Raw genomic sequence first — 20986 nt, forward strand, 5'->3', positions numbered from 1 at the left:
TGGAACTTATACTAAAAAACTTTCTTGGAAAATCAACCCTCAGCTCTGTTACCCCGAGGCTCCCCGCCATCTTGTCCGCTCAAAGGGCTCTATTTTCAAATAAGGACGATGGCATGCACCGTAAAGTTGCCCAGAGCTCGCACTTCTGGAAAAATCAACCAAGGCTCCTGGCCGTCCTACCCACCAGAGTGCTCTATTTTCAGATAAGGGCAATGACATCCGCCGTAATGTCACCCAGAGCTTGCAATTTGAAATATTTCTGGGAAAATCCACCCCCAGCTCCGCCACCCCAAGGCTTCTGGCCATCCTGGCCACTCAGAGGGCTCTATTTTCGTATAAGAGTGACAGCCTCCTCCCGGTGGTCTCCATTATTGTTCTTTGGCACCGAGTTGAGTGGCAGTGCCCTGTCTTCCGCCATTTCTCCTCTACGCTCTGTCTTCCACTTGTGAGTTTCAGCGTGAATTTTGAAATTATATGAGCATTTTTTATTTGGATACTTAATATAAAATACTGCGATAGACTGGAGATGCAAAGTGGTTAAGGGTGTCTGTAGCAGTGGTGGGCCGTCAGGGCCTTCAAGGCCTTCTCTGCTGGCCTAAGAAATATCTGAATCATATATTATATTTTGTCCATCAATACTTATTAAATAATTCCAAATTGTCTACTAGCTTCCTTTCATTGCTTTGCCCCTGGTTGCACTGCTTCCAGATGTGTATTTTCAAATTGAAGCATTTGACCAATAAAATTTCAGCCATTGTTTGTTGCCAGGGTCAGAAATCTGCCTCAAGGCCTTCATATTCAGTTCTGCAGGCTCTGCTGCATTAAACAAGCGTCGATAAGACTGTTGCTTTAACCAATCAGGATTCGATTTGGTGACACCAAGGCCTTCTCGCAGGCGTAGGAATACGTTATTGCCTTCTCGTAGGCGTAGGGATACGTTATTGGCTTCTCGCAGGCGTAGGGCTACGTCATCGCTTTCACCAACTATGATTGGCTAGTGATAGAGTAGGCGGGCCAAAGCCAGAGTGAGCCAGCTAGAGCTCGCAAACTCAACCCACAATGGCCCACAGAGGAAAACAAATGAATTTGGTTGCAGATTTGCAGGCAAAGCCATTTTCCAGATGGACTTTTCAAGAAAAAAAGCTGGACATCATTAAGAAAGGTCGGACACCTCCAAAACAAGCAAGCCTGTCGCAACCGGGAACGAACATTTTCAGCACTAAATCGAATACGAAAACGTATGCCAGAAATACGACAGGACAGGCTCAACTTTCAGCATTAGCTTCGATGGCGATAGAAAAGAAGGAAAGAAAGGAGGATGGATATTGTGTACAGTTAAAAATGATTTTTGGTCAGTAAAATATGGCAATATTCCTAAATAATATTTCAATTGTATGAGGTTATTATTGATGATTTTTTATGTGTCGCAGCTGTAGCTGCAGTAGTGGTTTTATAGCCAAAAAATAGATTTTGAGAGTTGGATTGATTCGATAAAGGCACTGCTAGAAAATGCACGGACCGCCACTGGTCTGTAGTATGGTAGAAATAAGTGGTTCCATGTCTAGTCTACGTTATCCGTGAAATTCAAGGGAATACCGTGTCACTGTAAGATATTTTATTTCGAAGCACCTTTCAAGACATCCAAGGACCCATTACATTCAAAAAAAGGCAAAGATACAAATAAATAGGATGAACAAAACTCAGGTTAAAATCTGAATCAAAGTAACAGTAAATCAGAAAAAGGAAACTGAAGCAGAGATTAAAAGCAAAATCAAAGAACAAGGAGAGAGACATGATTGACGCAGATACGTTTTGAGATTGGATTTGAAGAATGAGAAGCGGATATTCAGAGTCTGAGGGCAGTGTGACTAAATGCTGTGTAACCAAAAGGAGCAAGACTTGCATGGGGAACAAAAAGGTAGCGGGTGGAAGTGGAGTGGAGTGGTCAGGGGGAGAGCTAGTGTTAATGATTTCAGAAATATAAAGTAGGCCCAGACCAACAATAGCCTAAAAGGTGATAAGGAGGATCTGGATTCTTAGTTTGACAGTGAAGTTGACGTAGGATGGCAGTGATGTGTGACAAGGGGTTTGCGTAATGAAGGGTAGTGCTGAGATTTGGAGAAGCAGCAGTTTCTATAGGGATTTATTTGGGAGACTGAAAAGCAATAAATTGCTGGAGTCATTCCGGGAAGTGATTAAACTGCAGACAAGAGTGGCAGCAGCGTGGGGGCTGAGGGAGGGGCAGAATCAAGATATATTGCGAAGGTGTAAATGGGCAGACCTGGTAACATCGTAAATGTGGGAGCAGAAGAAAGCTTCCCGTCTAAGTTGACACCCAGACTCTTGACTTGAGTTGAGGGAGAGATTAATACGTGCTTGATGAATATGGAGAAATTATTGTAATTGGTGAGCAATGTGGAATTACCGAATAGTAGGACTTGTTTTTGCGCTGTTAAGTAGTAAGAACTTTGAAGACAGCCACGAGTTGATGTCTTGTAAACACAGGGTGAGAGGTGAATGTTAAGAGGTGGGGGCAGAGGTTGGTTTGCAGGAGATATAAAGCTGGAAGTGATGATTTAGGGAAAATGGAACCAAGGGGGAGTATGTAGATGACAAAGAGGAGTGGGGAGCATTTGGGATTGGTAGGAACCAGATTTAACAAATTGTGAGCAGCTGGACAATTAGGAGGTAAACCAGGCGTGGGGTGTGTGAGATATTCCAATTGAAAGAAGTCCGCCAAGAGGGATTTTGTGACTGATAATATCAAAGGCAGCGGTGAGGTCGAGCAGAACAAGAAATGAGAGTAAACTGAAGTCGGAAGCTACCAGGAGGTCATTGGTTATTCTAAGTAGAGCTGCTTTGGTGCTGTGATGGGGCGCAAACTGGATTGAAACTGCTCGTAGATGGTATTGATGATGAGGTGGCTGTGGAGTTCGGCGCAACAGACTTTTCAAGAATTTTGGAGATGAAGGGTAAATTAGAAATTGGGTGGAGGTTATTGAAATTGATGAGATCCAAGCCAAATTTTGGAGAATGGGTGTTGTAGTACTGATTTTAAAGGATGATGGAACTATGCCGGATGAGAGTGAGGAGTGGATAATTTTCATGATGAGGGGAGCAACTGAGGCAATGCAGGTTTTAACAAGAGTTGAGGGAAGCGGATCGAGGTGACAGGTAGTGGACTTGGATTTAAATATAAGTCCAGAAATGGCTTTGATCAAATTTACAGGTAGCAGCAGGCTGAAAAGGGAGAGAGAGTGATGGGCTGAGCGAGTGAGTGAGTTGAAGAGAAGTGCTGTGAAGTAATGCGACATAAAATACATTTTAGAAAGACAATTTTTGAGGCAATAAAGAAAACAGATGTACGTCATATATTTTAATCTAATCTGGGAAGATAAGTGCAAAAACAACATTTTGAATTGATATTTTTACTTTGGCTCATGCAGACCAGGAATGATCTTGTAGGGTTTTTGTCTTCACTTTGATCATTTTAAGATATTTCACTACACTGTCATGGAAATCTAATGCTGAAATATTATACACGCTTCCCAGAGCAACATTTTATAGTTTGATAACCGCCTGGTTCCTTATGTGTGCACAGCCTTGTAGCTGCCAGAATTATCCCCCTGGTCAATTTTCATTTGCGTCGCCATAATAGCATGTCTGTCATCTTATACGTTTTTCCCATATGTTATACGTTTTTGATCATTTCAAATTGTGTACGCCATATAACAATTATTTTACGGGAAAAAATGTAAAAAGTCTGTTTTTTGTAAGACCGATCTCGTTTTGCCGATTTTGGCTCTAATCCGGATCGTCTCGGTAACTGTGCGCGTCAGCAAGCAATGTATAATAATAATCGGACATAGGCCGCACACTGTCTGCCACTTACCTTCCTTCAAGTCAGCTAGCAGGAGGCAGATCACCAACCAAACATCTATTCATATGACCCAGACAGTCAAGCTGTCACCGTCATACAGTGACATCTACAGAATCTTGATTTTAGTGCATACAAAGACGCTCTGATTGGGCACCCCGTCCACTTTGGGGAAAATTTTAGACTTTTAAGTGCGCCCTATGTGAGTACATATGTGCCGCGTTGTGTTTGTACAGTTTATTATCACTTAATAAGGGGAATTGCAATCATTAATAAGGTGAGCCATTGGCCGAGGTTGACAGGTATGTAATAGAATTGGATGTGCTGACGGCAAAAATGTTGGGCTTCCCACGCAGTTGCTATTGAGTGATGCACTATATTGTTGTTATTGTTATCGTTTCTGAGATCAAAATAACGTTGTGGAGCAGGTTTAGGCATGCAAAATTAGTGCTTACACCGTATACAGTCCCACCTCAACTTATGAATGCCTTTAAGTACGAAATATTAAGGTTAGGAAACCCTTTGATATGTAAATGGACATCCCAACATACAAAAACAAGATCCAAGTTACGAAATGAAGCTCCGTAAATGCATTTCCTGCACCCGTTATTTTATTTTGAAATTATTCTGGTGACATTGTGGCATGATTTACTTCCTCCCACAACAACAACAACACTCTTTTGACCACCGTTCGTCATCAAGGAGTTCTTTGTTTGAAATTATTGTTGTGGATGATATGTTGTGGTTGACTGATATTGCAAGGCAATAACAACAGCTGTAACGACTTCGCTTCGCTTCGCTATTGAAGCAGAAGGAAGCATTAAAAGAGATGAACTGTAGTGAACAATCGACGGAGAGACTGTTAGTCCTTTCGAGTTTTATTTAATGCTAAGTTGTTTTTAATTCATAATTTGAAGTTCTTTAGATGTGTGTTTATGTGTACGTGTGCTAATGTTAGCTTCCATTGCAGGAATAGAACATGTCTTTGCATGTTTGTTATTCATTTTAATACATTAATAAATAATTTCCTTTCTTTTTTGTCATTTTCTCACATCTTTCGTAAAAAAGTGGGAAACTTTGATCATTTTTAAAAGGTTTAGTTGTAGTACTTTTGAGGACCGTGGAACCAATTACAGAATTTACATAAAAGTACTGTTCTATTTATAAAAAAAAAAAAAGTTATGCAAATAGTTCTGGAAGCAATTAATTTCTTAAGTAGAGGCACAAATGCAATGTATTTTCACTTCATATTGAGACTTCAATACATTTTGGATTCTGCCACAATAGTTCAGAATCTTGCGCATATGAGCTGTTACGGCATCATAGAGGATACTACTCAATTAAGCTTTTGTTACAGTCACACAAAATGCATGTAAAGAAATATTTTAAAAAATACATCACAGACTGGTGGAAACTATCTTTATAGATTTGCACAAGTGTGAAAGCAAAAAGTGACCTCCTACAGGGAAAGCTGAGTCAAAATGCCGGAGGACCTACATGGCTGTGTGATCTCTTGACATCACGCTTCACACCACTTCTTCTATCATAGCCAACATACAAATAAATGTTTGCCTCCCAGACATCCCCCCAACATGACCTAGTTCATTTGGACAATGCTGATACGTTCCGACTGGGGTCACGCTGATGCGCATAGACACAGCAGGAGCAGCTACCGAGTGTGATGGCTTGGTAAATGAGATTTCAGGTGACTGTCTTATGGCAAATACACTGTAGACAGCAATATATGTTTCATTTGAGTCAAGACGCATTCATATGTGGTACAATATATACTAGGTCTCTCCATGTGCCTTCCCACCGTTGAATCACCCAAAAATTTGAGGAAAATTGTGTTGGATCAGATTCATCATTGAGAGACTTATAAAACATGAGTTATTGCCTTTCTTACTTAAAGTAAGACTACATATTAAAAAAAAACTTTATGAAAGGATGGCTGGGAAAGTAAAGGACTATGGAAGTTAAATTTGAAACTGCACATTTAAAAAAAAGACCTCAGTATTGTCCATGTATGAGAAGATTTATTGTACGTATGCTAGTGACCAATGCTTCTTGTTTGGTCTAAACAACTTATTCTTACTCAGTTACATGAAATACTGAATTGGTCCCCATTTGCAAGCTAAACATGTCATGAAATTGGTCAAAATATTATGAATTTTTACACTGATCCCAATGCCTAACTCCAATTTGGGATATTTGGCTGAATCATTCTAATCACATGCCCAAGCTCAATGTGGAGGAGAAATAGCAATAGTGCTAGCCCTTCCCATATGAGCCTCTCACCCTAACTCTACAGGAGAGCATAGACACTCTGAAGGCTGTTTGCAAAAAGAAAAAACCTTGCCCTTCAGGTCATGATCCAGATCTCAAGACCAAAGGATGCAAACATTACACCTCCTGGTAAACTGAGAGCTTTGCCTTTCAGGTCAGTTTCTTCTTGACCATGATGAACCAATACAGTTTTCACATTACTGCAGCTGCGTCACCAATCCACCAATGGACTTTATACTTTCCTCACTCATGATGAATACCTGATTATTCATTTCCAATAGGGGTTCTGGTGATGGTCAGGTAGGATAGTATAGCATTTTGGAGCCATTGCCGAGTTGCCCTTAGGTTAGAACTTTATTTCATCCCGTATACAGGACATTTCTTGGTTGCAGTAGCAAGACATACACAAGACACACAAGACACTGTAGACCTAGGTAAAAAACTGGACACAGGAAGTCCACAAGGTGGGGACCTTTTGCAGACTGAGACTGAGGTTACCGCACACGCACAGTTCCTCAGTAGTCTGGAGGTTTTAAAGATCATCTTCCTTGATTCTAGATCCTCCTAAGCTGTCCTATCACCCGTCGATGATACGCTTGGAATGTGAGACTATTTTCCTTTCTTCTAGTGTTTTAGAGGTTCCATGCTGACCAACTTGAAACCTAGAGGTGCAACTAAAAATTCCAATTCAGAGTCATCACCAGTCCTTTGTTTGATTAGCCCAAAAAGAATTGTCATGTTTACGTGGCCATATTACTTTTCAGCTGCCGTCTATAGCAAGCAAAAGCTCAACACAGCCCATACAACCGGTCCATTTAAAGTCAACAACAACAATTTGAAAAGTTGCTGGAGCCTATTCCAGCTGACACCCTAGACTGGTAATATTATATCATAAATAATTAATATTTGCAATATTCATCACCTTTATTGATATGATTGTTGAAATGCATGTTTTCTTCATTGAGAACACAGTGGTACTACTACTTAATGAATGCTTCTACACAAGAAACATTCAGGTTATGAAACGTTTTGAGAAGCTTTGGGTGCTGGAGCCAATCCCAGCTGTCTCTGGGCCAGAGGCGGTGGGAGACCCTCAATCGGTGGTCCGCCAATTGCAGGACTTAATAAATAATTTGGAAAATATTTCTTCTTTTTATGGCATACTCCATACATAGTATTTACATAGCATTTGCATACATATTTCATACGAAATTGGTTTAGGCAAATAATTTTTAGAAGGATTTAGGGCGCACTGGTAAAGATCGTGGAACTAATTATGCTAATTCAATGTAAAAAAAGTTTCTACTTGTGAAAAATCCAAGTTTCAAAATTATTTTGTTTTTTATTTGTAGAAAACATCACATGTACCGCACAAAAATCTAAAATAGTTTTTTTTTTACCACTTTTCATCACAAGGGTTTCTGGCAGTGGTGGACCATCAGGGCCTGCAAGGCCTTCTCTGCTGGCCCCAAAAATATCTGAATCACAGACTGATGTTAATTATGTTTTGTTCATGAATACTTATTAATAATTCCAAATTGTCTGTCAGCTTCCTTTCATTGCTTTTCCCCTGGTTGCACTGCTTCCAAATGTGTGTTTTCATATTTAAGCATCAAACCAATCACATTTCAGCTATTTGTTGCCAGGGTCAGAAATCTGCCTTGAGGCCTTCACAGTCAGTTCTGCAGGCTCTGCTGCATAAAACAAGCAACACTGAAAAAATGCAACGCTCCGCCCAGTGCTCGCAGACTTTACAAAGAGGGAGTTGCGACCAGAGACATTACACAAGGGGCTTGCAGGGAGAGAGACAGTGCCCATGATGTTCTTATGAGCAGCATCTCGTGTCCACTCTCTGCTCGTATATCGAAATTTGTCTCGTATCTCGAAATAATTATTTGCTCGAAATTTTACTCATATCTCGAATTGCTCGTATGTCGGGGTGCTCGTATGTCGAGGTACCACTGTATAGCTATATTCCTAAATAAAATGTCAATTGTATGAGGTTAATAATGATGATTTTTTATGTGTCGCAGCTGTAGCTGCAGTAGAGGTTTTTATCGCCATAAAATAGTTTTTGAGGGTTGGATTGATTCCGACAGCTGAAGGCGTCGCTAGGAAATTCACAGACCGCCACTGGTTTCTGGGGATAGTCAAATACGGGTAGCAGGTGAGGGACAGCCTGATTTAACTGCCAACCAAACTGGGACAATAATTCATGCTCACACTCATACCTGCAGACTGACACATTTGAGTGGTCAACTCGCCTTCCATACATGTTTTGGGGGATGTGGGAGGAAACCAGATCACCCAGAGAAAATCCATACATGCCTGATGAGAAGATTAAAAACTCCTCACAGGAAGGTCAGAACCTTCCCAGGATCAAACCCTCAATCTCAGTACTCTGAGGCAGACATGATAACCACTTCGTCACCAGGCCACCAACCACAATAGTTCATTCATTGATCTTCCATACTGCACATCCTCAAAAGGGTTGTGGGGGTTGCTGTAGACTAACCCAGCTGACTCTCAATGATACCACCCCCAGCGGGAATCGTGTCCACGCCTGCCTGCACTAAAGTCAGGCAGGTGAACCTCTACACCACGAGGCAGCTCACAATAGTTTTACAAAGGGAAAGTATAGTTGTGCCACCCGATGGTGCGGTGGTTCTTCTGCCTGACTTTGTAGCAGGCAGTCTGGGTTTGATTCCCACTCGGTGGCAGTGGGATCGTGAGAGTGAGTGGTTGTCTGTCTCTATGTGTCCCTTATGGCTGACAGGCGACCAGTCTAGGGCTTAGTCAGCTTTTCGCCCGAATACAGCTGGGTTAGCCCCCTGCAACCCTGTCGAGGATGGACGGTATGGAAGATGAATGAATGAATAAAAGTATAGTTGTCCTCCACTGCTGCAACTCAATCCTGCCTGTGCTTCAGGCAAAGATGTCACATTTACATTGGGATGCTCGGAGTAGAATATATTGTTGATCTTAAAAAATCAACAGAAACCCCCACGACCCTTACAAGGATATGCAGTCCGAGTGATGAATGAATGAATCTAAGGAATACTCTAAAGTTAACAGCTTTTACTCCATAATCAGCTATTCCTCATAATACGTCTCCTCCATCTTTGTTAAGTGTTGAAAATTTACATTTTATTAATGGTACCTCACTAAAAAGCCATAAAAAAATAATCTCAAACCACAAAAATTCAAACAGAGAATTACACATTTACTGGTAAAGTATAAAGATGAGGTGCCGCCTCGTGGTGTAGAGGTTCACTCGCCTAACTTCGTTGCTGGCAGGGGCGAGCTCAATTCCCACTGGTGCTGTTAGTGCAGATGTTTGTTTGTCTCTCTGTGTGCCCTATGGCTGACTGGCGACCAATCTTCTCAGTCAATTATTTTAAGTCTTCTTCCAAATACAGTGGTGCCCCTACTTGCGAAATTAATTTGTTCCGAAAATCGTTTCGTAACTTGTATTTTTCATAGCTAGAGATGCAGGGAATTCATTTGATATTAATTTCTTGGGGCCCAAAATGAAAATTAACAAATAAAGTTGCACACTCAAAAAAAATTCACAAAACACCATGTTAGAACTCCATGACAACGAACGGCGGTCAAGAGCACACAAAAAGCTTAATGGCGCATGGAGACACAGGTCTCTCTGAGGGATTGAGAGGCCACCGGGGTGTTGGGAGACAGCCAATGGGAAGCCAGCGAGGTGTTGGAGAATAGCTAATGGGAAAGCAACTCTATCATGCCAATTTCAAAAGAAAATACAGAATAATACAGGAATTGTATTTACGTTTTGGGGGATGTGTGATTTTGAGACTGTTTTTCTTAACTTCAATTTCTTTGGTATCTTAGAACACAGTTTTGCCATTGAGGCTTTTCGAAAATAGTGAAATTCATAAGTAGAGGTACCACTTTATACCAGCCTCAAATGTGTTATTCTTAACATGCAGTGCATTGTGGAATACTAAGTGTATGGTTGGGGAAAAGAACACGATATATGCCTTTTTTTCCTCCAGCCTGCACCAAAGTCAGGCGAGTGAACCTCTACACCACGAAGCATCACATTACAAAGGTACCACTCCTGGCATTCGTTTTAACGTCGACATAGTATTATCACTTGTGATCCAGAGCCAGCGTTTTACATGTAGGTTTTTAATCAACATCATCTGTATGATTGAAAAGATTTTAACAGTCATCCATGAATGTCACATTTCAATATTTGTTCATGGACAAAACTGAATTCATTTGTGTATGTTTTTTGAAACAAGAGCATTGTTGCAATTATGTAACACAATCAGGTAGTGTGTTTGGGTTAGCATATGCATGTAATGTGTCTCGGGATCCTTGTGCATAAATATTTGTAGTCTTTGCTCTTCTGGCCAAGTGACGGTGTACTAGTGTGACTAGCACTGATGACACAGACATGAGGGAAGCTGCTCTGACATCTCTAGTCTAGCAGAGGTAGAGTAGCGCATCACAAGTCAGCTTCAGGGTGCATCCCCTGCCCCCTTCTCCTTCTCAAGCCCAATGACTTCAGTCTCTTCACTGTTTGCGTGCATGCTTTCCAAGCGCATCACGATCACCACATGCAGATACATAAGATCTGCGTACTTGCAGTCCACCATTTGAGTTCTGTGAATACAGGGTTATATAATTTTTCTTACATTTGGTAATAGGGCAACCATGGGAGGGTTTTTAGGAGGAGGAAGGTCAATGTTTGCTTTGCTTATGTAACATATGAGCTTCAGGAACCCCAAAGAACTTGTCTGAGTTTCACAACTAGACATAAGATGTTGTCTCTTAGCTTATCAACTGTATAAAATGTAAGACGATTTATTGGCCTCAGGATAACAGACGTGATTTGGTGTGCTTTAGACTAGAATCTAATCGAGATAATTCTGCATCTGTACAATATGCAAAAGCGTTATAAGGGTCATTCCAGAATCGGAGGAATTTTGATGGACCTACACTACCGCACATACGTGTATGCAAAGAATAATGGTAAAACTGTAAAAGAGTGGTAAGTAAGTCCACCTCACAGTTATGAGAGGAGTCAATCCCTGATGGGTTCCAACCTCTTCTGACAGGCTGTTTTAGATGACAAAAATGTGATCTACTCTTAAACATTGGGTACTTCGTCAAACTTGTGTTCCGCTAAAAACGTATGCGTTTAGCCAAAGTTACCGCAAGTATGCAAGAGGGAGTCAGAATGGCAGAGCGGTCTAAGGCGCTGCGTTCAGGTCGCAGTCTCCAGTGGAGGCGTGGGTTAAAATCCCACTTTTGACAGGCTGTTTCAGATGACAAAACGGTGATCTACTCTGAAACATTGGGTACCTTGTCATCCTTGTGTTCTGCTAAAAACCAGTTTATTTAGAGGAAATTAGCCCAAAAACGAGAGTCGGAGTCAGCATGGCCGAATGGTCTAAGGTGCGGTCCGAATCCCCTCTTCTGACAGGCTTGTGTTCCTCTAAAAACTTGTGCGTTTAGCCAAAGTTACCCCAAGTAAGCAAGTGGGAGTCAGAATGGCCGAGTGGTCTAAGGCGCTGTGTTATCTACTCTGAAACATTGGGTACTTTGTCAACCTTGCGTTCTGCTAAAAAACAGTTTGTTTACGGGAAATTTGCCCAGAAACGAGAGTCGGAGTCAGAATGGCCGAGTGGTCTAAGGCGTTACGTTGCGTTAAGGTCGCAGTCTCCACTCCGAGGCGTGGGTTCAAATCGCACTTCTGACAGCCTGTTTTAGATTACAAAACGGTGATCTACTCTGAAACATTGGGTACTTTGTCAACCTTGTGTTCCGCTAAAAACTTGTGCTTTTAGCCAAAGTTACCGCATGTATGCAAGAGGGAGTCAGAATGCCCGAGTGGTCTAAGGCGCTGTGTTTAGGTCGCAGTCTCCACTGGAGGCGTGGGTTCAAATCCCACTTCTGACAGCCTGATTTAGATTACAAAAAGGTGATCTACTCTGAAACGTTGGGTACTTATTCAACCTTGAGTTCTGCTAAAAACCAGTTCGTTTACGGAAAGTTAGCCCTAAAATGAGAGCAGGAGTCAGAATGGCTGAGCGGTCTAAGGCGCTGCATTCAGGTAGCAGTCTCCACTGGAGGCGTGGGTTCAAATCCCACTTCTGACAGAATGTTTTAGATGACAAAAAGGTGATATACGCTGAAACATTGGGTACTATGTCACCCTTGCGTTCTGCTAAAAACCAGTTCGTTTAGCGGAAGTTAGCCTTAAAATGAGATTCGCAGTCAGAATGGCCGAGCTGTCTAAGGCGCTGCGTTAAGGTCGCAGTCTCCATTGGAGGCGTGGGTCCGAATTCCTCTTCTGACAGGCTGTTTTAGATGAAAAAAAAGTTGATCTACTCTTAAACATTGGGTACGTTGTCAAACTTGTATTCCGCTTATAACTTGTGCGTTTAGCCAAAGTTACCGCAAGTTTGGAAGAGGGAGTCAGAATGGCCGAGCGGTCTAAGGTGCTGCGTTAAGGTCGCAGTCTCCACTGTAGGCCTCGGTCCGAATCCCCTCTTCTGACAGTCTTGTGTTCCTCTAAAAACTTGTGCATTTAGCCAAAGTTACCCCAGGTGTGCAAGTGGGATTCAGAATGGCCGAGTGGTCTAAGGCGCTGCGTTAAGGTTGCAGTCTCCATTGGAGGCGTGGGTTCAAATCCCACTTCTGACAGCCTGTTTTAGATGACAAAAAGGTGATCTACTCTGAAACATTGGGTACTTTGTCATCCTTGCGTTCTGCTAAAAAACAGTTCGTTTAGCGGAAGTTAGCCTGAAAACGGGAGTTGGAGTCAGAATGGCCAAGCGGTCTGAGATGCTGCGTTAAGGTCGCAGTCTCTACTGGAGGTGCGTGTCCGAATCCCTCTCCTGACAGGCTGTTTTAGATGACAAAAAGGTGATCTACTCTTAAACATTGGGTACTTTGTGAAACTTGTGTTCCGCTAAAAACTTGTACTTTTAGCCAAAGTTACCGCAAGTATGCAAGAGGCAGTCAGAATGGCCGAGGGGTCTAAGGCGCTGCGTTAAGGTCGAAGTCTCCACTGGAGGCGTGGGTTCAAATCCCACTTCTGACAGCCTCTTTTAGATTACAAAAAGGTGATCTACTCTGAAACGTTGGGTACTTATTCAACCTTGAGTTCTGCTAAAAACCAGTTCGTTTACGGGAAGTTAGCCCAAAAATGAGAGCAGGAGTCAGAATGGCCGAGCGGTCTAAGGTGCTGCGTTAAGGTCGCAGTCTCCACTGTAGGCCTCGGTCCGAATCCCCTCTTCTGACAGTCTTGTGTTCCTCTAAAAACTTGTGCATTTAGCCAAAGTTACCCCAGGTGTGCAAGTGGGATTCAGAATGGCCGAGCGGTCTAAGGCGCTGCGCTAAGGTCGCAGTCTCAATTGGAGGCGTGGGTTCAAATCCCACTTCTGACAGCCTGTTTTAGATGACAAAAAGGTGATCTACTCTGAAACATTGGGTACTTTGTCATCCTTGCGTTCTGCTAAAAAACAGTTCGTTTAGCGGAAGTTAGCCTGAAAACGGGAGTTGGAGTCAGAATGGCCAAGCGGTCTGAGATGCTGCGTTAAGGTCGCAGTCTCTACTGGAGGTGCGTGTCCGAATCCCTCTCCTGACAGGCTGTTTTAGATGACAAAAAGGTGATCTACTCTTAAACATTGGGTACTTTGTCAAACTTGTGTTCCGCTAAAAACTTGTGCTTTTAGCCAAAGTTACCACAGGTGTGCAAGTGGGATTCAGAATGGCCAAGCGGTCTAAGGCGCTGCGTTAAGGTCGAAGTCTCCACTGGAGGCGTGGGTTCAAATCCCACTTCTGACAGCCTGTTTTAGATTACAAAAAGGTGATCTACTCTGAAACATTGGGTACTTTGTCAACCTTGAGTTCTGCTAAAAAACAGTTCGTTTACGGGAAGTTAGCCCAAAAACGAGAGTCCGAGTCAGAATGGCCGAGCGGTCTAAGGCGCTGAGTTCAGGTTGCAGTGTCCACTGGAGGCGTGGGTTAAAATCCCATTTCTGACAGCCTGTTTTAGATTACAAAAAGGTGATCTACTCTGAAAAATTGGGTACTTTGTCAACCTTGAGTTCTGCTAAAAACCAGTTCGTTTACGGGAAGTTAGCCCAAAAATGAGAGCAGGAGTCAGAATGACCGAGCGGTCTAAGGCGCTGAGTTCAGGTTGCAGTGTCCACTGGAGGCGTGGGTTAAAATCCCATTTCTGACAGCCTGTTTTAGATTACAAAAAGGTGATCTATCCTGAAAAATTGGGTACTTTGTCAACCTTGAGTTCTGCTAAAAACCAGTTCGTTTACGGGAAGTTAGCCCAAAAACGAGAGTCGGAGTCAGAATGGCCGATTGGTCTAAGGTTCTGCGTTAAGGTCGCAGTTTCCACTGTAGGCCTAGGTCCGAATCCCATCTTCTGACAGTCTTGTGTTCCACTAAAAACTTGTGCGTTTAGCCAAAGTTATCCCAAGTGTGCAAGTGGGAGTCAGAATGGCCGAGCGGTCTAAGGCGCTGCGTTAAGGTCGCAGTCTCCACTGGAGGCGTGGGTTCAAATCCCACTTCTGACAGAATGTTTTAGATGAAAAAAAGCTGATCTACTCTGAAACATTGGGTACTTTGTCAACCTTGAATTCTGCTAAAAACCAATTCGTTTACGGGAAGTTAGCCCAAAAACGAGAGTCGGAGTCAGAATGGCCGATTGGTCTAAGGTTCTGCGTTAAGGTCGCAGTTTCCACTGTAGGCCTATGTCCGAATCCCCTCTTCTGACAGTCTTGTGTTCCACTAAAAACTTGTGCGTTTAGCCAAAGTTACCCCAAGTGTGCAAGTGGGAGTCAGAATGGCCGAGCGGTCTAAGGCGCTGCGTTAAGGTCGCAGTCTCCATTGGAGGCGTGGGTCCGAATTCCTCTTCTGACAGGCTATTTTAGATGAAAAAAAAGTTGATCTACTCTTAAACATTGGGTACATTGTCAAACTTGTATTCCGCTAAAAACTTGTGGGTGTACCCAAAGTTACCCCTAGTAAGCAAGTGGGAGTCAGATTGGCCGAGCGGTCTAAGGCGCTGCGTTCAGGTCGCAGTCTCCACTGGAGGCGTGGGTTCAAATCCCACTTCTGACAGGCTGTTTTAGATGACAAAAGGTGATCTACTCTTAAACATTGGGTACTTTGTCATCCTTGCGTTCTGCTAAAAAACAGTTCGTTTAGCGGAAGTTAGCCTGAAAACGGGAGTTGGAGTCAGAATGGCCAAGCGGTCTGAGATGCTGCGTTAAGGTCGCAGTCTCTACTGGAGGTGCGTGTCCGAATCCCTCTCCTGACAGGCTGTTTTAGATGACAAAAAGGTGATCTACTCTTAAACATTGGGTACTTTGTGAAACTTGTGTTCCGCTAAAAACTTGTACTTTTAGCCAAAGTTACCGCAAGTATGCAAGAGGCAGTCAGAATGGCCGAGCGGTCTAAGGCGCTGCGTTAAGGTCGAAGTCTCCACTGGAGGCGTGGGTTCAAATCCCACTTCTGACAGCCTCTTTTAGATTACAAAAAGGTGATCTACTCTGAAACGTTGGGTACTTATTCAACCTTGAGTTCTGCTAAAAACCAGTTCGTTTACGGGAAGTTAGCCCAAAAATGAGAGCAGGAGTCAGAATGGCCGAGCGGTCTAAGGTGCTGCGTTAAGGTCGCAGTCTCCACTGTAGGCCTCGGTCCGAATCCCCTCTTCTGACAGTCTTGTGTTCCTCTAAAAACTTGTGCATTTAGCCAAAGTTACCCCAGGTGTGCAAGTGGGATTCAGAATGGCCGAGCGGTCTAAGGCGCTGCGCTAAGGTCGCAGTCTCAATTGGAGGCGTGGGTTCAAATCCCACTTCTGACAGCCTGTTTTAGATGACAAAAAGGTGATCTACTCTGAAACATTGGGTACTTTGTCATCCTTGCGTTCTGCTAAAAAACAGTTCGTTTAGCGGAAGTTAGCCTGAAAACGGGAGTTGGAGTCAGAATGGCCAAGCGGTCTGAGATGCTGCGTTAAGGTCGCAGTCTCTACTGGAGGTGCGTGTCCGAATCCCTCTCCTGACAGGCTGTTTTAGATGACAAAAAGGTGATCTACTCTTAAACATTGGGTACTTTGTCAAACTTGTGTTCCGCTAAAAACTTGTGCTTTTAGCCAAAGTTACCGCAAGTATGCAAGAGGGAGTCAGAATGGCCAAGTGGTCTAAGGCGCTGCGTTAAGGTCGAAGTCTCCACTGGAGGCGTGGGTTCAAATCCCACTTCTGAATGCCTGTTTTAGATTACAAAAAGGTGATCTACTCTGAAACATTGGGTACTTTGTCAACCTTGAGTTCTGCTAAAAAACAGTTCGTTTACGGGAAGTTAGCCCAAAAACGAGAGTCCGAGTCAGAATGGCCGAGCGGTCTAAGGCGCTGAGTTCAATTTGCAGTGTCCACTGGAGGCGTGGGTTAAAATCCCATTTCTGACAGCCTGTTTTAGATTACAAAAAGGTGATCTACTCTGAAAAATTGGGTACTTTGTCTTCCTTGCGTTCTGCTAAAAACCAGTTCGTTTAGCGGAAGTTAGCCTGAAAACGGGAGTTGGAGTCAGAATGGCCAAGCGGTCTGAGATGCTGCGTTAAGGTCGCAGTCTCCACTGGAGGCGTGGGTTCAAATCCCACTTCTGACAGCCTGTTTTAGATGACAAAAAGGTGATCTACTCTGAAACATTGGGTACTTATTCAACCTTGAGTTCTGCTAAAAACCAGTTCGTTTACGGGAAGTTAGCCCAAAAACGATAGTCCGAGTCAAAATGGCCGAGCGGTCTAAGGCGCTGAGTTCAGGTTGCAGTGTCCACTGGAGGCGTGGGTTAAAATCCCATTTCTGACAGCCTGTTTTAGATTACAAAAAGGTGATCTACTCTGAAAAATTGGGTACTTTGTCAACCTTGAGTTCTGCTAAAAACCAGTTCGTTTACGGGAAGTTAGCCCAAAAATGAGAGCAGGAGTCAGAATGACCGAGCGGTCTAAGGCGCTGAGTTCAGGTTGCAGTGTCCACTGGAGGCGTGGGTTAAAATCCCATTTCTGACAGCCTGTTTTAGATTACAAAAAGGTGATCTATCCTGAAAAATTGGGTACTTTGTCAACCTTGAGTTCTGCTAAAAACCAGTTCGTTTACGGGAAGTTAGCCCAAAAACGAGAGTCGGAGTCAGAATGGCCGATTGGTCTAAGGTTCTGCGTTAAGGTCGCAGTTTCCACTGTAGGCCTAGGTCCGAATCCCATCTTCTGACAGTCTTGTGTTCCACTAAAAACTTGTGCGTTTAGCCAAAGTTATCCCAAGTGTGCAAGTGGGAGTCAGAATGGCCGAGCGGTCTAAGGCGCTGCGTTAAGGTCGCAGTCTCCACTGGAGGCGTGGGTTCAAATCCCACTTCTGACAGAATGTTTTAGATGAAAAAAAGCTGATCTACTCTGAAACATTGGGTACTTTGTCAACCTTGAATTCTGCTAAAAACCAATTCGTTTACGGGAAGTTAGCCCAAAAACGAGAGTCGGAGTCAGAATGGCCGATTGGTCTAAGGTTCTGCGTTAAGGTCGCAGTTTCCACTGTAGGCCTATGTCCGAATCCCCTCTTCTGACAGTCTTGTGTTCCACTAAAAACTTGTGCGTTTAGCCAAAGTTACCCCAAGTGTGCAAGTGGGAGTCAGAATGGCCGAGCGGTCTAAGGCGCTGCGTTAAGGTCGCAGTCTCCATTGGAGGCGTGGGTCCGAATTCCTCTTCTGACAGGCTATTTTAGATGAAAAAAAAGTTGATCTACTCTTAAACATTGGGTACATTGTCAAACTTGTATTCCGCTAAAAACTTGTGGGTGTACCCAAAGTTACCCCTAGTAAGCAAGTGGGAGTCAGATTGGCCGAGCGGTCTAAGGCGCTGCGTTCAGGTCGCAGTCTCCACTGGAGGCGTGGGTTCAAATCCCACTTCTGACAGGCTGTTTTAGATGACAAAAGGTGATCTACTCTTAAACATTGGGTACTTTGTCATCCTTGCGTTCTGCTAAAAAACAGTTCGTTTAGCGGAAGTTAGCCTGAAAACGGGAGTTGGAGTCAGAATGGCCAAGCGGTCTGAGATGCTGCGTTAAGGTCGCAGTCTCTACTGGAGGTGCGTGTCCGAATCCCTCTCCTGACAGGCTGTTTTAGATGACAAAAAGGTGATCTACTCTTAAACATTGGGTACTTTGTGAAACTTGTGTTCCGCTAAAAACTTGTACTTTTAGCCAAAGTTACCGCAAGTATGCAAGAGGCAGTCAGAATGGCCGAGCGGTCTAAGGCGCTGCGTTAAGGTCGAAGTCTCCACTGGAGGCGTGGGTTCAAATCCCACTTCTGACAGCCTCTTTTAGATTACAAAAAGGTGATCTACTCTGAAACGTTGGGTACTTATTCAACCTTGAGTTCTGCTAAAAACCAGTTCGTTTACGGGAAGTTAGCCCAAAAATGAGAGCAGGAGTCAGAATGGCCGAGCGGTCTAAGGTGCTGCGTTAAGGTCGCAGTCTCCACTGTAGGCCTCGGTCCGAATCCCCTCTTCTGACAGTCTTGTGTTCCTCTAAAAACTTGTGCATTTAGCCAAAGTTACCCCAGGTGTGCAAGTGGGATTCAGAATGGCCGAGCGGTCTAAGGCGCTGCGCTAAGGTCGCAGTCTCAATTGGAGGCGTGGGTTCAAATCCCACTTCTGACAGCCTGTTTTAGATGACAAAAAGGTGATCTACTCTGAAACATTGGGTACTTTGTCATCCTTGCGTTCTGCTAAAAAACAGTTCGTTTAGCGGAAGTTAGCCTGAAAACGGGAGTTGGAGTCAGAATGGCCAAGCGGTCTGAGATGCTGCGTTAAGGTCGCAGTCTCTACTGGAGGTGCGTGTCCGAATCCCTCTCCTGACAGGCTGTTTTAGATGACAAAAAGGTGATCTACTCTTAAACATTGGGTACTTTGTCAAACTTGTGTTCCGCTAAAAACTTGTGCTTTTAGCCAAAGTTACCGCAAGTATGCAAGAGGGAGTCAGAATGGCCAAGCGGTCTAAGGCGCTGCGTTAAGGTCGAAGTCTCCACTGGAAGCGTGGGTTCAAATCCCACTTCTGAATGCCTGTTTTAGATTACAAAAAGGTGATCTACTCTGAAACATTGGGTACTTTGTCAACCTTGAGTTCTGCTAAAAAACAGTTCGTTTACGGGAAGTTAGCCCAAAAACGAGAGTCCGAGTCAGAATGGCCGAGCGGTCTAAGGCGCTGAGTTCAATTTGCAGTGTCCACTGGAGGCGTGGGTTAAAATCCCATTTCTGACAGCCTGTTTTAGATTACAAAAAGGTGATCTACTCTGAAAAATTGGGTACTTTGTCTTCCTTGCGTTCTGCTAAAAACCAGTTCGTTTAGCGGAAGTTAGCCTGAAAACGGGAGTTGGAGTCAGAATGGCCAAGCGGTCTGAGATGCTGCGTTAAGGTCGCAGTCTCCACTGGAGGCGTGGGTTCAAATCCCACTTCTGACAGCCTGTTTTAGATGACAAAAAGGTGATCTACTCTGAAACATTGGGTACTTATTCAACCTTGAGTTCTGCTAAAAACCAGTTCGTTTACGGGAAGTTAGCCCAAAAACGATAGTCCGAGTCAAAATGGCCGAGCGGTCTAAGGCGCTGAGTTCAGGTTGCAGTGTCCACTGGAGGCGTGGGTTAAAATCCCATTTCTGACAGCCTGTTTTAGATTACAAAAAGGTGATCTACTCTGAAACGTTGGGTACTTTTTCAAACTTGTGTTCCGCTAAAAACTTGTGGTTTTAGCCAAAGTTACCGCAAGTATGCAAGAGGGAGTCAGAATGGCCGAGCGGTCCAAGGCGCTGCGTTTAGGTCGCAGTCTCCACTGGAGGCGTGGGTTCAAATCCCACTTCTGACAGCCTGTTTTAGATTACAAAAAGGTGATCTACTCTGAAACGTTGGGTACTTATTCAACCTTGAGTTCTGCTAAAAACCAGTTCGTTTACGGGAAGTTAGCCTAAAAATGAAGGTAGGAGTCAGAATGGCCGAGCGGTCTAAGGCGCAGTGTTCAGGTCGCAGTCTCCACTGGAGGAGTGGGTTCAAATCCCACTTCTGACAGAATGTTTAAGATGACAAAAAGGTGATCTACTCTTAAAAATTGGGTACTTTATCAAACTTGTGTTCCGCTAAAAACTTGTGCTTTTAGCCAAAGTTACCGCATCTATGCAAGAGGGAGTCGGAATGGCCGAGCGGTCTAAGGCGCTGCGTTAAGGTCGAAGTCTCCATTGGGGGCGTGGGTCCGAATTCCTCTTCTGACAGGCTATTTTAGATGAAAAAAAAGTTGATCTACTCTTAAACATTGGGTACATAGTCAAACTTGTATTCCGCTAAAAACTTGTGGGTGTACCCAAAGTTAGAATGGCCGCGTGGTCTAAGGTGCTGCGTTAAGGTCGCAGTCTCAACTGTAGGCCTAGGTCCGAATCCCCTTTTCTGACAGTCTTGTGTTTCTCTTAAAACTTGTGCGTTTATCCAAAGTTACCCCGAGTGTACAAGTGGGAGTCAGAATGGCCGAGTGGTCTAAGGTGCTGCGTTAAGGTCGCAGTCTCAACTGTAGGCCTAGGTCCGAATCCCCTTTTCTGACAGTCTTGTGTTCCACTAAAATTTTGTGCGTTTAACCGAAGTTACCCCAAGTGTGCAAGTGGGAGTCAGAATGGCCGAGCGGTCTAAGGCGCTGCGTTAAGGTCGCAGTCTCCACTGGAGGCGTGGGTTCGAAATCCACTTCTGGCAGAATGTTTTAGATGACAAAAAGCTGATCTACTCTGAAACATTGGG

General features: G+C 43.8%; 15 non-coding genes across 15 annotated transcripts; all 15 read left to right on the forward strand.

The window, feature by feature from the left end:
* Nucleotides 1-12020: 12020 nt before the first annotated feature.
* trnal-uag (transfer RNA leucine (anticodon UAG)) lies at nucleotides 12021-12103 on the forward strand. Its single transcript has one exon. It is a non-coding gene; the product is annotated as a tRNA-Leu (tRNA).
* Nucleotides 12104-12767: 664 nt separating this feature from the next.
* trnal-aag (transfer RNA leucine (anticodon AAG)) lies at nucleotides 12768-12850 on the forward strand. Its single transcript has one exon. It is a non-coding gene; the product is annotated as a tRNA-Leu (tRNA).
* Nucleotides 12851-13167: 317 nt separating this feature from the next.
* trnal-aag (transfer RNA leucine (anticodon AAG)) lies at nucleotides 13168-13250 on the forward strand. Its single transcript has one exon. It is a non-coding gene; the product is annotated as a tRNA-Leu (tRNA).
* Nucleotides 13251-13513: 263 nt separating this feature from the next.
* trnal-aag (transfer RNA leucine (anticodon AAG)) lies at nucleotides 13514-13596 on the forward strand. The gene has a single exon. It is a non-coding gene; the product is annotated as a tRNA-Leu (tRNA).
* A 317-nt stretch (nucleotides 13597-13913) lies between these two features.
* On the forward strand, nucleotides 13914-13996 carry trnal-aag (transfer RNA leucine (anticodon AAG)). Its single transcript has one exon. It is a non-coding gene; the product is annotated as a tRNA-Leu (tRNA).
* Nucleotides 13997-14659: 663 nt separating this feature from the next.
* trnal-aag (transfer RNA leucine (anticodon AAG)) lies at nucleotides 14660-14742 on the forward strand. The gene has a single exon. It is a non-coding gene; the product is annotated as a tRNA-Leu (tRNA).
* An 863-nt stretch (nucleotides 14743-15605) lies between these two features.
* On the forward strand, nucleotides 15606-15688 carry trnal-aag (transfer RNA leucine (anticodon AAG)). Its single transcript has one exon. It is a non-coding gene; the product is annotated as a tRNA-Leu (tRNA).
* Nucleotides 15689-15951: 263 nt separating this feature from the next.
* On the forward strand, nucleotides 15952-16034 carry trnal-aag (transfer RNA leucine (anticodon AAG)). Its single transcript has one exon. It is a non-coding gene; the product is annotated as a tRNA-Leu (tRNA).
* A 317-nt stretch (nucleotides 16035-16351) lies between these two features.
* On the forward strand, nucleotides 16352-16434 carry trnal-aag (transfer RNA leucine (anticodon AAG)). The gene has a single exon. It is a non-coding gene; the product is annotated as a tRNA-Leu (tRNA).
* A 1063-nt stretch (nucleotides 16435-17497) lies between these two features.
* On the forward strand, nucleotides 17498-17580 carry trnal-aag (transfer RNA leucine (anticodon AAG)). The gene has a single exon. It is a non-coding gene; the product is annotated as a tRNA-Leu (tRNA).
* Nucleotides 17581-17843: 263 nt separating this feature from the next.
* trnal-aag (transfer RNA leucine (anticodon AAG)) lies at nucleotides 17844-17926 on the forward strand. The gene has a single exon. It is a non-coding gene; the product is annotated as a tRNA-Leu (tRNA).
* A 517-nt stretch (nucleotides 17927-18443) lies between these two features.
* trnal-aag (transfer RNA leucine (anticodon AAG)) lies at nucleotides 18444-18526 on the forward strand. Its single transcript has one exon. It is a non-coding gene; the product is annotated as a tRNA-Leu (tRNA).
* A 263-nt stretch (nucleotides 18527-18789) lies between these two features.
* trnal-aag (transfer RNA leucine (anticodon AAG)) lies at nucleotides 18790-18872 on the forward strand. The gene has a single exon. It is a non-coding gene; the product is annotated as a tRNA-Leu (tRNA).
* A 1117-nt stretch (nucleotides 18873-19989) lies between these two features.
* trnal-uag (transfer RNA leucine (anticodon UAG)) lies at nucleotides 19990-20072 on the forward strand. The gene has a single exon. It is a non-coding gene; the product is annotated as a tRNA-Leu (tRNA).
* A 786-nt stretch (nucleotides 20073-20858) lies between these two features.
* trnal-aag (transfer RNA leucine (anticodon AAG)) lies at nucleotides 20859-20941 on the forward strand. The gene has a single exon. It is a non-coding gene; the product is annotated as a tRNA-Leu (tRNA).
* The last annotated feature ends 45 nt before the right edge of the window (nucleotides 20942-20986 follow it).

This window comes from Stigmatopora argus, chromosome 6 (assembly GCF_051989625.1).
Source record: "Stigmatopora argus isolate UIUO_Sarg chromosome 6, RoL_Sarg_1.0, whole genome shotgun sequence".
In the NCBI taxonomy this organism is placed as follows: Eukaryota; Metazoa; Chordata; class Actinopteri; order Syngnathiformes; family Syngnathidae; genus Stigmatopora; species Stigmatopora argus.